We start from the raw sequence: 12,144 nt of genomic DNA on the forward strand, positions 1-12,144 counted from the left end.
ATTTTCATGTTACTTATTAATGCTGTATTTTACCCAGTTAAAAGATTGCTCTAACTTCAAAATTAGTCTATTTCTACTAAGTTTCCCTTTAAATACTTGCAATATATTCATATAAAATTCAACAACAGTAACATCCAACGTTTTTCCACTTACCTTAAATGAAGGCCTTTTCTCTTGGACAACCTTTCTTTTCCGATTGGAATACTCTTTTCCACTGTTCCTTGCAATCTTCCTAGCATTGTATTTCCATTTATTGAAATTCAGCTTACGTTTTCTTGAGTTATTCATGTTTTAAGAGCTGATGGCGACAGCTTACAACAGGATGCATCCGCCATCTTGGATAACATCCAACGTTCTTCCAGGGAAGCCAACTTTTGCGATCAAAATAAAGTGTGTTTTAAAAGGAAATTTCTCTTACACTACTTACTATCTTATGGAGGGAGTAACAACAAACGTTATTTCACTGGAACCTCACTTCAGACCAAAATGTCACATCCAACGTTATTCCACGGAAGTACTCATTTAATGAACAAGAACACCAAAAAATGATAAATATGAATCCAAAGTTACCAACAGCTAGGGCATTGCCCAAATTACATAAACCCAACGTACCCATACGTCCTATAATAAACAGTAGAAATAGTCCCACGTATAAAACATCCAAATTTATACACTATTTCCTCAAAAGACAGTACAAATTTAACAACGAATCAACAATCAAAAATTCAATAGAATTTTGTAATAAACTAGGAAAATTCAATTTACAACCACAACATAAAATGGTTTCATTCGACGTAACCAACATGTATCCAAATATACCGGTTAAAGAAACCATCAATATCATCAAACACAATTTCCTTACATACAGTAAATTAAGTAGATGTGAAATAGATGAATTTGTAAACCTACTGAAATTTGTATTAAACAATAATTACTTCACATTTAATAAAAAGATTTACCATCAAAAAAGCCTAGCAATGGGAGACCCCACGTCGGGCATACTGGCAGACATATATATGGATCATTTGGAGCAAAACAAAATAAACACAAAAATAAATGAACTCTGCCTTTGGATCAGGTATGTAGACGACACCTTTGTCATAATAGATAGCCAAAAAAATGATAGTGAAAAAATCCTGAGTTTCTTAAATAATATTGACCCAAATATAAAATTCACGAAAGAAGATGAAACTAACAACTCAATTAACTTCCTGGATATTAATGTAACACGAATAAGAGATAGTTTTGAATTTCAAATATTTAGAAAACCATCATACGCTCCTCTAACGATAAAAAATGATTCTCTTCACCCAAAATCACATAAACAGGCGGCTTTTTACAGTTTAGTTTATAGAGCTTTCAAAATCCCCCTTTCAGAGAGTAACTTAAAAAAGGAACTCAATTTTATAAAAGATCTGGCCTCAATTAATGGATATAAAATAAATATAGTCAATCGGATCATCAATAAAGTAAAACAAAAGTTAGTAACTAATCTTACTCCCGAAAAAACTAAGCAGTCCAAATTCGCAACATTTACATTCACCAATCCAGCCATTTTTCAAATAACTAATCCTATCAAAAAACGAGATGTGAATGTAGCATTCAAAACACAAAATACAAACAGAAACATTTTTTTCAACCACAATAGTATAAATTCCAACAAGAACCCTTATCTAAGTTCTGGCATCTATAGATTAACATGTGTAGAATGTAAATGTTCATATGTTGGCCAAACTGGCCGTAACTTTCTCACAAGATACTTAGAACACGTTAATGCTACAAAGCACAACAAACATTCTGCGATGAGTGCTCACATGAGAGAGTCAGGCCACCAATTTACAACCACAGACAAAGACCTAAAAATTATAAAGAAGATAGAAAAAGGTAAACTAATGACAGAATTAGAAAATATTTATATCCACTTAGACCAGTATTTCAATAAAGAAAAACATTTAAATGACGAAATTGAAATAAGAAATCCATTACAGGAACAATTACCGAAACTCTTAAAGACGCTTAATCTAGAAAAAAGTAATTTTGCCAAAGTTTTCATTCCCAAAACAACTAATAATCATCCAACATTAAAGAACTCAACCCCTCCCTGCGCTCCTACTAGACATTCCCCTTCCAAAACCACACCCACAAACATTTCTCCTCCTACCCCTACTCCCTCCCCTCAACCCCCACCACCTCACTCTTACAACACAAGGAGTAGACATAGAACAGACAGTCACCACATAACCTCGGACAACGCCAAACCGACAAACAGAAATTGGAGGGGTAAGTGAAGTTTCTAGAAGCACACTCTTAACTAGCAACACAAATTCCGATTACTTACAAGATTCCTTTTCTGGTTACAGACATTCAACAAGATAAACCAAGCAGCAGCTTTCAATACAAACGTTGATTTACGTCCCTTTCAATCATCCTTATCAAATCCATTAGTTCAACGAACGGTCATTGACATCTATAAGTACATATCTTTTCAACAGCATTCGCCGAGGTCACATGACAACAAGCCTTTAAATTTCTTGAAGACCAACATTTATCCTGTTATAAGTTCAATCATCAAATTGACGATAAATTTGAATCTTTATAGCCTCTTATCCACAAGGGATAAATAACTTTTTTACCAGATCTCATTGCTAAGAAAATCCTCAAATTTAGCTCCTAAGATGGATCTTCACGTCTTTCTAAGATTTTGGACATGATATATATATTATTTATTTTATATTTTAGTACTCTCTCTTCCATAATTTTAATGTATCTTCCTATTAAGCACATGTAATTAAGCCATGTATACAAAGATTTTATATTTTATGATTTTCTAATAGAATAAGTTTTAAGTTTGTCAAAAATGTTCTAATAGTTCTTAAGTCTTTATTTACGTAAATAACAATTATTTGAGATTCAGATTTGGCTGATGACGCTCTATAAGGGAGCGAAACATGTCCCATGTATAACTTTTTAACTAATGAAGTTATTTTAAATGGAACATTATAATGTATTGAACAGGTGGATTCATAATAAAACTTTATTATTGTATAGGACCAATTGTTCCGGTTGTGTCTGAACAACTAAGCTTGCTACTCCTAGTGTAGTATTGAAGCTGCAACAGAGGGGTGGAGCGTGGAGGGGAAGGGGGAGTGAGTTTCAAATCGTGCATCTGTGTTGTTGCTTGAGAGGTGTTACTTGAATTGGGTTGGGCGAGCCTGGCATTAGGCGTGGCTATTGGAGCACATGCGTTCTGCGATTTAAACATACTGGGATCTTTATTCTGATTTACGGCCTGGATTAACATCGGAGTTGTCTCATAACGGATTTTTTTAATCACTGATATCGTTAAGATTATTATTTTTATTATAAGTTTGTTGGAAATAAATGTACAAGTTCTCCGTTTCATTCAATAATTTCCCTTTGCCTAGGCTTTTAACGATCGCCAAATCATTCTCTATTGAGGTGAACTTCTGGCCTGTTTTAGTCATATGCTGGCTCATGGCCAAATACTTGTTATGCTTGGAAGCATTGTAATGTTCCAGATACCTTGTGTAAAAGCTCCTCCCTATATGTCCAAAATATGTGAACTAACATTGATCCTGAGTAAATGTTATTATTGACTCTATTGTGGTTGAGGAATATGTTCTGATTATTATTTATTGTCCTGAAGGCTATGTTGACGCTGTGTTTTTTTAAAATATTAGTGATATGATGGATAGCTGGGCTATTATACGTAAATGTGGCGTAGCTGTTGATTTTTTATTTCTCTGGGACTAGGTTGGATGATAGCCTAATTTTGATCTTATTAATTAACCGAATGATAACATTTACCTTAAAGCCATTGAACTGAGTTAACTGTCTTATGTAATTCAGCTCTGTTTCCAAACTTTTTGGCGAAAGAGGAATTTTTAGTGCCCTATATATTAGACTATGATACGCAGCTAGTTTTTGGGTCTTAGGATGTAGGGACAAATCTTTAATAGTTACACGTAACCATGCTTCTTTCTAAAGGAATATTCAAACTGATTCATACCCTAATGAGAACAACTTTAACCAAGGTTCCGGTTTTGTAACAATTCTTACGACTCAGGCGACCATAACAATTGAAGAAACCCCAACTCACGCTGTGATAAATCTCTAGTCAATACAATTTGAGAAACCCCAATTCACGCTGTGATCAATCCAATCTACAATTTGGATGTCTAGTCATTATAAAATAAATGAATTTCTTGTTCGTAAATTCTGGCAAAGTTAATGTACATATTGTACATACTGTACATATTGTAAACTATGTAAAAAGCATTAGACCATTGTTTTTAGTATTAAGTTAAGTTTACTATTAAGTTCCGATGTTTATAGTTTTAATTCTTGACCTTAAGATTTAGTATTAGGCTAAAGATGCCCAAAACAAGGGCGAAACATGTCCCTAACTGGTGTTTTTAATTCATGTAGAATTTAATCACTAAAAAATATTATATCTGTATTGAAAATGTGGACACAATAATTTTAATCTTGAAAGTGTTTTACTTATTGTATCTTCAATACGCACCAAAATGAGATTAGTTACTTGTTACTGGCCGCACTGAAAAGACTGCAGCTATCGAGCTCGGTGGATTATGAATTAACCGATTTCGAATTATCGAGGGCACTAAAAATTCCTCTTTCGCCAAAAAGTTTGGAAACAGAGCTGAATTACATAAGACAGTTAACTCAGTTCAATGGCTTTAAGGTAAATGTTATCGTTCGGTTAATTAATAAGATCAAAATTAGGCTATCATCCAACCTAGTCCCAGAGAAATCAAAAATCAACAGCTACTCCACATTTACGTATAATAGCCCAGCTATCCATCATATCACTAATATTTTAAAAAAACACAGCATCAACATAGCCTTCAGGACAATAAATAATAATCAGCTTTTACACAAGGTATCTGGAACATTACAATGCTTCCAAGCATAACAAGTATTTGGCCATGAGCCAGCATATGACTAAAATAGGCCAGAAGTTCACCTCAATAGAGAATGATTTGGCGATCGTTAAAAGCCTAGGCAAAGGGAAATTATTGAATGAAACGGAGAACTTGTACATTTATTTTCAACAAGCTTATAATAAAAATAATAATCTTAACGATATCAGTGATTAAAAAAATCTGTTATGAGACAACTCCGAGGTTAAACCAGGCCGTAAATCAGAATAAAGATCCCAGTATGTTTAAATCGCAGAACGCATGCGCTCCAATAGCCACGCCTAATGCCAGGCTCGCCCAATCCAATTCAAGTAACACCTCTCAAGCAACAACACAGACGCACGATTTGAAACTCACTCCCCCTTCCCCTCCACACTCCACGCCTCCGTTGCAGCTTCAATACTACACTAGGAGTAGCAAGCTTAGTTGTTCAGACACAACCGGAACAATTGGTCCTGGCTAACGTCAACAAGACAAGTAAGTTCATGTTATAAACACTCACTCTGCAATTATTATCATATTGGGTTCCACATTCATCATTCTAATTCCCTGTTTTTTTCTCTTATCCAGTTACAGACAACTCATTCCTCCCAAGGTTGAACAATGCACCAATGGGAAGTTAATCAACAAGAATGACGTAATATTCCAAAATTTTATCCGATTAACAATAGTTTCCAACATACATGCTTCAACCTTAATACATAACCATGCTTCTTTCTAAAGGAATATTCAAACTGATTCATACCCTAACAAGAACAACTTTAACCAAGGTTCCGGTTTTGTGGCTATTCTTACCATTCAGGCGACAATAACAATTGAAGAAATCCCAACTCGCGCTGTGATAATTCTCTAGTCAATACAATTTGAGAAACCCCAACTCACGCTGTGATCAATCCAATCTACAATTTGGATGTGTAGTCATTATAAAATAAATTAATTCATTGTTCGTAAATTCTGGAAAAGTTAATGTACATATTGTACATACTGTACATATTGTAAACTATGTAAAAAGCATTAGACCATTGTTTTTAGTATTAAGTTAAGTTTACTATTAAGTTCCGATGTTTATAGTTTTAATTCTTGACCTTAAGATTTAGTAATAGGCTGAAGATGGCCATAACTAGGGCGAAACATGTCCCTAACTGGTGTTTTTAATTCATGTAGAATTTAATCACTAAAAAATATTATATTTGTATTGAAAAGGTGGACACAATAATTTTAATCTTGAAAGTGTTTTACTTATTGTATCTTCAATACGCACCAAAATGAGATTAGTTACTTGTTACTGGCAGCACTGAAACGACTGCAGCTATCGAGCTCGGTGGATTATGAATTAACCGATTTCGAATTATCGAGGTTCTACTGTATATTTTTCTTGGATTGCTTTCAAAGCTGCCTGAGAATCACTCAATATTTGCGCGGCACAACAATGTTTTTTAATCCACGCAACTGCCTGTTGTATAGCGCACAGTTCTGCTTGAAGGACTGAACATGAGGGAGATGGTCTAAATTTTTCAGCATACACCTCACTGTTATTCTGTAGCACTACAAAAGCACATCTTACAAACCAACCATCTTTTACTTTGCTAATCCAGGACCCATCTGTATAAATATTGTAATGATGTTGTGTATTGCATATTTCTTGCACAAGATTATTGGCAAATATACTTGGGTGACCTGCTGTCACTGCATTGGCTTGCAACTCAGGATTAACCCTTAAGATCCTATCAGGATACAAAACACCTGTTTTTGTTTATGTGAACTCAGCTTTGACAATGGCTGTTAAATGCAGAGGCAGAATTCCTGCCACAACAAGGGCTGCTTCCATGGATAGTGTACGGTATGCACAAATAATTCTGTGTACAAAATCTCTTTGAATTTCGGCTAGTTTGGCTTGAACTCACTTCCCTTTCAATACATTATGATAAGCAGATCACCATATAGTATAATGGTTCAACTGTTCCATGATACATTCTCTTTAATAGTTCTGGAATAAGACCCCATGTCAATCCGGTAGCAATGATGAAGCCAAACAGCAATTTGCTAGTTGGGAGATAGAGCGTTGAAATGAACTCTAAATGTTAGTTTCCTGTCTAAAACAACACATAAGTACAACATTTGATCCAGCAGTTTTATAGCTTGTCTATTCATGTGAACTACAAATGTTTCAGCTTTCCTCTTCTTCATAATGAACATGCTGCCTGTTTTTTAAGGGTTGACCTCCAATTTATTTTACAAATCCCCAGTTGTAAATTATATTCAGCGCCGTATTAGCTCGAAAAGTCGAACTTGAAACATCACTTTTAAGTAGGAGAAGGGCATTGTCTGCATAAGCAATTATGTGACAGACAGTAGGTAATTTCAAAGTCAGTAAATCATCATAGAGAATTGTCCAGAATCCTGGACTACATGCAGAACCATGAGGACCGCCTTTTGTTACATTTTTGGTAAATGTAGTACTGCCCATTGTGAGCTTTGCCTTTCAATTATTAAAATAGTTTCTAATTATCATATACAGGTTTCTAGGACATGATTTTTTCTTCAGCTGATGTAATATTTTCGGCCATCAGGCATTGTCAAACGCTCCTGAGATATGTAACGATATCAGCAGAGCGGTCTTCCTTTCTCTATCCATTCGACTACCAGTCGTATTGAATCCTCTGTTGACTTCTGTACTGTGAACCTAAACTGGTTGTCATTTAAAAGATGGCAGGTGGAACATCACTCGATCAATGAATAGTTTTTCTAATATTTTTCCTAACACTGGCAATAGACATATAGGCCTATAAGATTTTGCACTAGACTTGTTTGAAGAATTCGGTTTTGGAATAATTTTCACTGCAGCTTCCTTCCAACAGTCAGGAAACACCAAGTTTCAGGCACATATTAAATATATTCAAAAGTAATTTTGGGTGACACGTTTGGATGTTTTTTATTATACTGGCTGAAATTCTATCTATTCTTGGGGATTTATTATCACATTGTTTGTTAATTATATGTTGAACTACTTCAAGTGTAAAGGGAGATTCATATATCGTGTCTGGTGCAGTGTTAGTGGAATTTCTGACATATTTCTGAAAATTATTATCTTGTGATTCGAGATGTAACAGGTTAGATCATTGCAGACAATTACTTAAGGGACTAAGGATATTCCCAGTACCAAGCATGTACATTATGCAATGCATTTACATGTGAAACAAAATACTGATTGCTTAAAGAACTGTGAAAATCACAATTACAAGACGCAAACAAGAAATATCTTTATCGCGCAATAAAGTAAAACAGTTCTGGAGACATGTAAACTCAGTTGGAATCAGATTATATATTATGTTTCCAAATAAGGTCAAGGCTATTAGATCCCTCAGTTCATTCACCTCAGAGTTAAAAAAATCTGAGTAATTGTTTCTATAGTAATGAAGAATACAAGAAGAAGTGCTGGTGATGATTATGTTATTAACTTGACAACCTTATTATCCTGTAGATAGCTTTAAAAAGTGTCATGATGCCTCACTAGTTATGTGCTTATTTTTAATACGTCCTTCATAGATGTTTATTTTGTTTCTTGTAAATATAAGTAATTTATAATATCATTATTTTACTATTAATTAATATGTGCTTTTCTAATGTCAAGATAATTGTTCATCACTGTGCATAGATTATTGTTAATTTTCAGAAATTACCTGACAATTCCTATACTGCTGGCATATTTCACAATACAGTATGTAATTGTGCAGTCTATGGAAGCTAAATCGAATGAATGAATGAATCATGCTAACCTAAGCAACAATAAATCACAAGACACAAACTGGGAAAACCTGTCAAAGCTTGAGAAAGTTACGTATATTCAAGACTTTGAGCTCAGTTGTGATGCACATGATGACTCTTGCCTCAACAAGCTAGTACAGTTGGGGAACGATACAAACAGATCTTCAGAAAAGCAAGTCTTTAAATATTAGGCTGCACAAACAAGACAACTTAGGATTTTATTAGTACATTTTAACTGTTTTTTAAAAACTCACTGTGTCATTTTCAGGCCAATACGACAGTATCAGTACTAGATATGATGGTTTGAAATACACCAAAACACTCTCAACGAAACCTATATCAAGGAAGAGAGAACAATATAGTATACAGCACAGTAGATTTTTGTTATATCCAACCTTGCGTAAAACTTTTAATGGATGTTTTCCATACAGCAGCTTACTTGCTAGTGGCAGTATTTTCTAATTTTGACACTTGGTGAACGTGCCTGTTCAATTATTGTATTCTTAAAAATTGTAATAGCATAACTTCTGAGGTTTTCTGACAAACACTTCAATTTTCTTATTTGAAACAGCATCACCTAATCTAACTTTAGTGTGTATGTATTATGAATACAGTTCAAGCCCCCCTGTAAAGTAAGGATAACATTTTCACAAATTTATGTGGGAACAGTCTTTTTGAAATTTAACAAGATGCAAGAGTTTATAACCTAACCTCTGAAATCAGCAATGCACACTGCTATATCTTGAGAAGTATCATATTCTTATTTAATTTTAGTAACTAATATTAAAATTAAGCAATCATTTACTTCAGTCCAACAGCCACACTATTCATGCACTTATTGCAAAAACATGTTCTCCCTTTTCATTTCGAACTTCAAGGTTTGTTTTACACCAGTCAAGAGTCTACGGGTATTATTAACTGGCGACGGTAGCACCTTAGAAGAATGTCAGCCTGAACGTAGCGGGAAATCAATACAGAATATGATCGATCAAATTCAATATACAGGAGAGAGTAACGATTCTCAACAGAAAAAAATAATGCACCCTAATTTGTTCGTAATAACAGACAAATCAATGAAAGGGTTCTAGTAACCCAAGGATATTATACCGATTAACATATTTCCGACAGGCATAAAATAACTATTGTTACAATGGAGTTCTCGCTATATCCCTTTCAGACCGTGTACGCACAATTGTGCAGGTTCGTATTTTATTTATGTCTGAGATTATTTGACGTTTTCTTGGCGCCAGACCGGACTGCAGTGCTTGTGCGGGACACGTAGCATGTACTTCAGCTGTTTTTATTTAGTACTTGACCAACAGGGGGCAAGAAGAAGAGTTTTAAAATACAGTTCATTAGCAAGATGGCGGGAAGCAGTAATGCCTAAAGTAAGTATTTATTTGTTGCATTCATATTAATCTAGAAGCTTTAATGAATATCAGAATATAATCAATGAAGTGTGTAAATTGTGTAGCAAGCATGAATTGTGAACTTACAACATCGTACGTAATACCATGAGGTTTTGAATGTTGATATGCACATATGTGCGGGCTAGGTTTCCTTACAGGCAATGCATGCAGGAGTGCTGGGTGCTGTCACAAAAAGGACTGTGAAAGCAAAAATCGTACTCTACATGAGAAATGTAATGTATAAGATTGTAATTGTTTAAAATCATTCTACGCTGTAAAATAGAACATTTGATCATGTACATGTACATATTCACATGTACTGAAGTGAATTTTTTAAATTTTTTATTTTTTGCAAGTAGTGAATGATGTCCTGACACGCACAATTGTGTGGGTTCTGTTTTTCAGCCGATAGTTCTTATTTTGTAAAATAAACTGGAAAAACATGTACCGTCAAACGGGGTGATTTCAGACGGTTTTGAGGTTATTTTCGTCTTAACTCACGAAGGGGATCTTAAATTGTATTGTTTATCATCCTAATAATGGGGAATATATCCAATTAATGCAATACCCAACAAATGTAAAATATACACCAACACAGGTTTTCCTGATAAAACCAAACATAGTGTCCAAATTCACCCCGTACTTCGGGGTGATTTCGGACGCACATTCCTTTTAAACCGCTGTCCGAAGTTTCAAAGCGTATTAGGTGATTTCGGACATAAATAGTCCATTATTCAATTCCTCGTTATTTTTGCTTTAGTTTTGAGATATTTAAAGTGTTCGGAGGGTGTCCAAAATATGACTAACTGGTTAAAATCATTGTAATGATAAATGTAATGTGTTACTGATCTATCTTTTTTTTTCTGGCAAGGTAAATGTAAAAGTTTTCCGGTCTAAATTGAAATATTAATAGTTATAAAGTGTACAGAGATCCTACTGAGAAAACTTTATCATTTTTCTTACAAAAGATACAAATATCAGAGCAAAAAAAATCGATACAATGAACATGTAGTTGCCACGGTCTATAAATCTAAAATAAGTTTTCTTTGAAAATAAACATTCCTCTCATCTCAACTTGGACTGGAAGTATTTTCGAAATTTGTTCTTTAGCTATTGTATCCTCAGCAGGGATGTTAGGGAAGGCAAACACTTTTCTGCTCTTTTTATATGGGCGCAAGGTTTGACATCCACATCCCTTGAACGAATATTTCAGGCCAGGCCAAAATACTGCCTGTATGTTCTTTGTTCCTCAACCTATATTTATAATCTGCAACAAGGAAGGCCTCTTCTTGCACCACCAGAGCGTCATTACATTCATTGTGTGCTTCATCGCATTCATTTTCACTTCTGCTGCCAGCACCATCAATTGTTTCTGCACTGCTTTCATCTCGACAGAAGTCACGGCCAAAAATCGGCTTCCCAGGTAGAACATTTCATTTGCGGCGGCGGCGAGAAGTAGCAGGTTGTGTTGGGTATTTGGTTGGAGCATGGCCGGACGGTGACAAGCTTCCATGAGCATTTCCTTCCTCATTTAGCATAGGTTGTCGTCCCATTTTTAGGATGTACATTCCGCACTTCATTTTGTAGGGTGGACCAAGGCATAGGCCTACCATAGAAATCAATAATGCTTTCCTATAAGACAACTTGCCACGTTTAATATCACGTATGGCTTTTTCTAATAATTTTGGTTCGTAATTACCCCTCAAAGCAGCTTCTTTCTGCCTCTGATAATTTCTAGGCATTGTCCGAAATCACCCAGACTGCTTTCAATTTTCAGTCAAATGTGCGTAAAACACTATTTTTCACTAAATTACACCAAAATTCCACAGCAATCGTTTATAAACACTTCAGTCAGTTGAACTCACTAAAAACCATAGTTATAATGCATTCCTTCCGACCACAACAATCGAAAGTATCCACTTAATGATAATGCATGAACTTTCAACATTGCCAGTACACACGGGAAATTTTCCAAAGTATGATGTTGATTCGTAATAAAAAGCATA

At 34.8% G+C, this 12,144-nt stretch overlaps 1 protein-coding gene across 1 annotated transcript in view; it reads right to left on the bottom strand.

Moving 5' to 3' along the window:
* Positions 1 to 12,144, bottom strand: part of LOC136875488 (inner centromere protein) — a 283,305-nt gene that overhangs the window by 156,353 nt on the left and 114,808 nt on the right. The window lies entirely within an intron of this gene.

The sequence above is a fragment of the Anabrus simplex genome, chromosome 1 (assembly GCF_040414725.1).
Source record: "Anabrus simplex isolate iqAnaSimp1 chromosome 1, ASM4041472v1, whole genome shotgun sequence".
Classification (NCBI taxonomy): domain Eukaryota; kingdom Metazoa; phylum Arthropoda; class Insecta; order Orthoptera; family Tettigoniidae; genus Anabrus; species Anabrus simplex.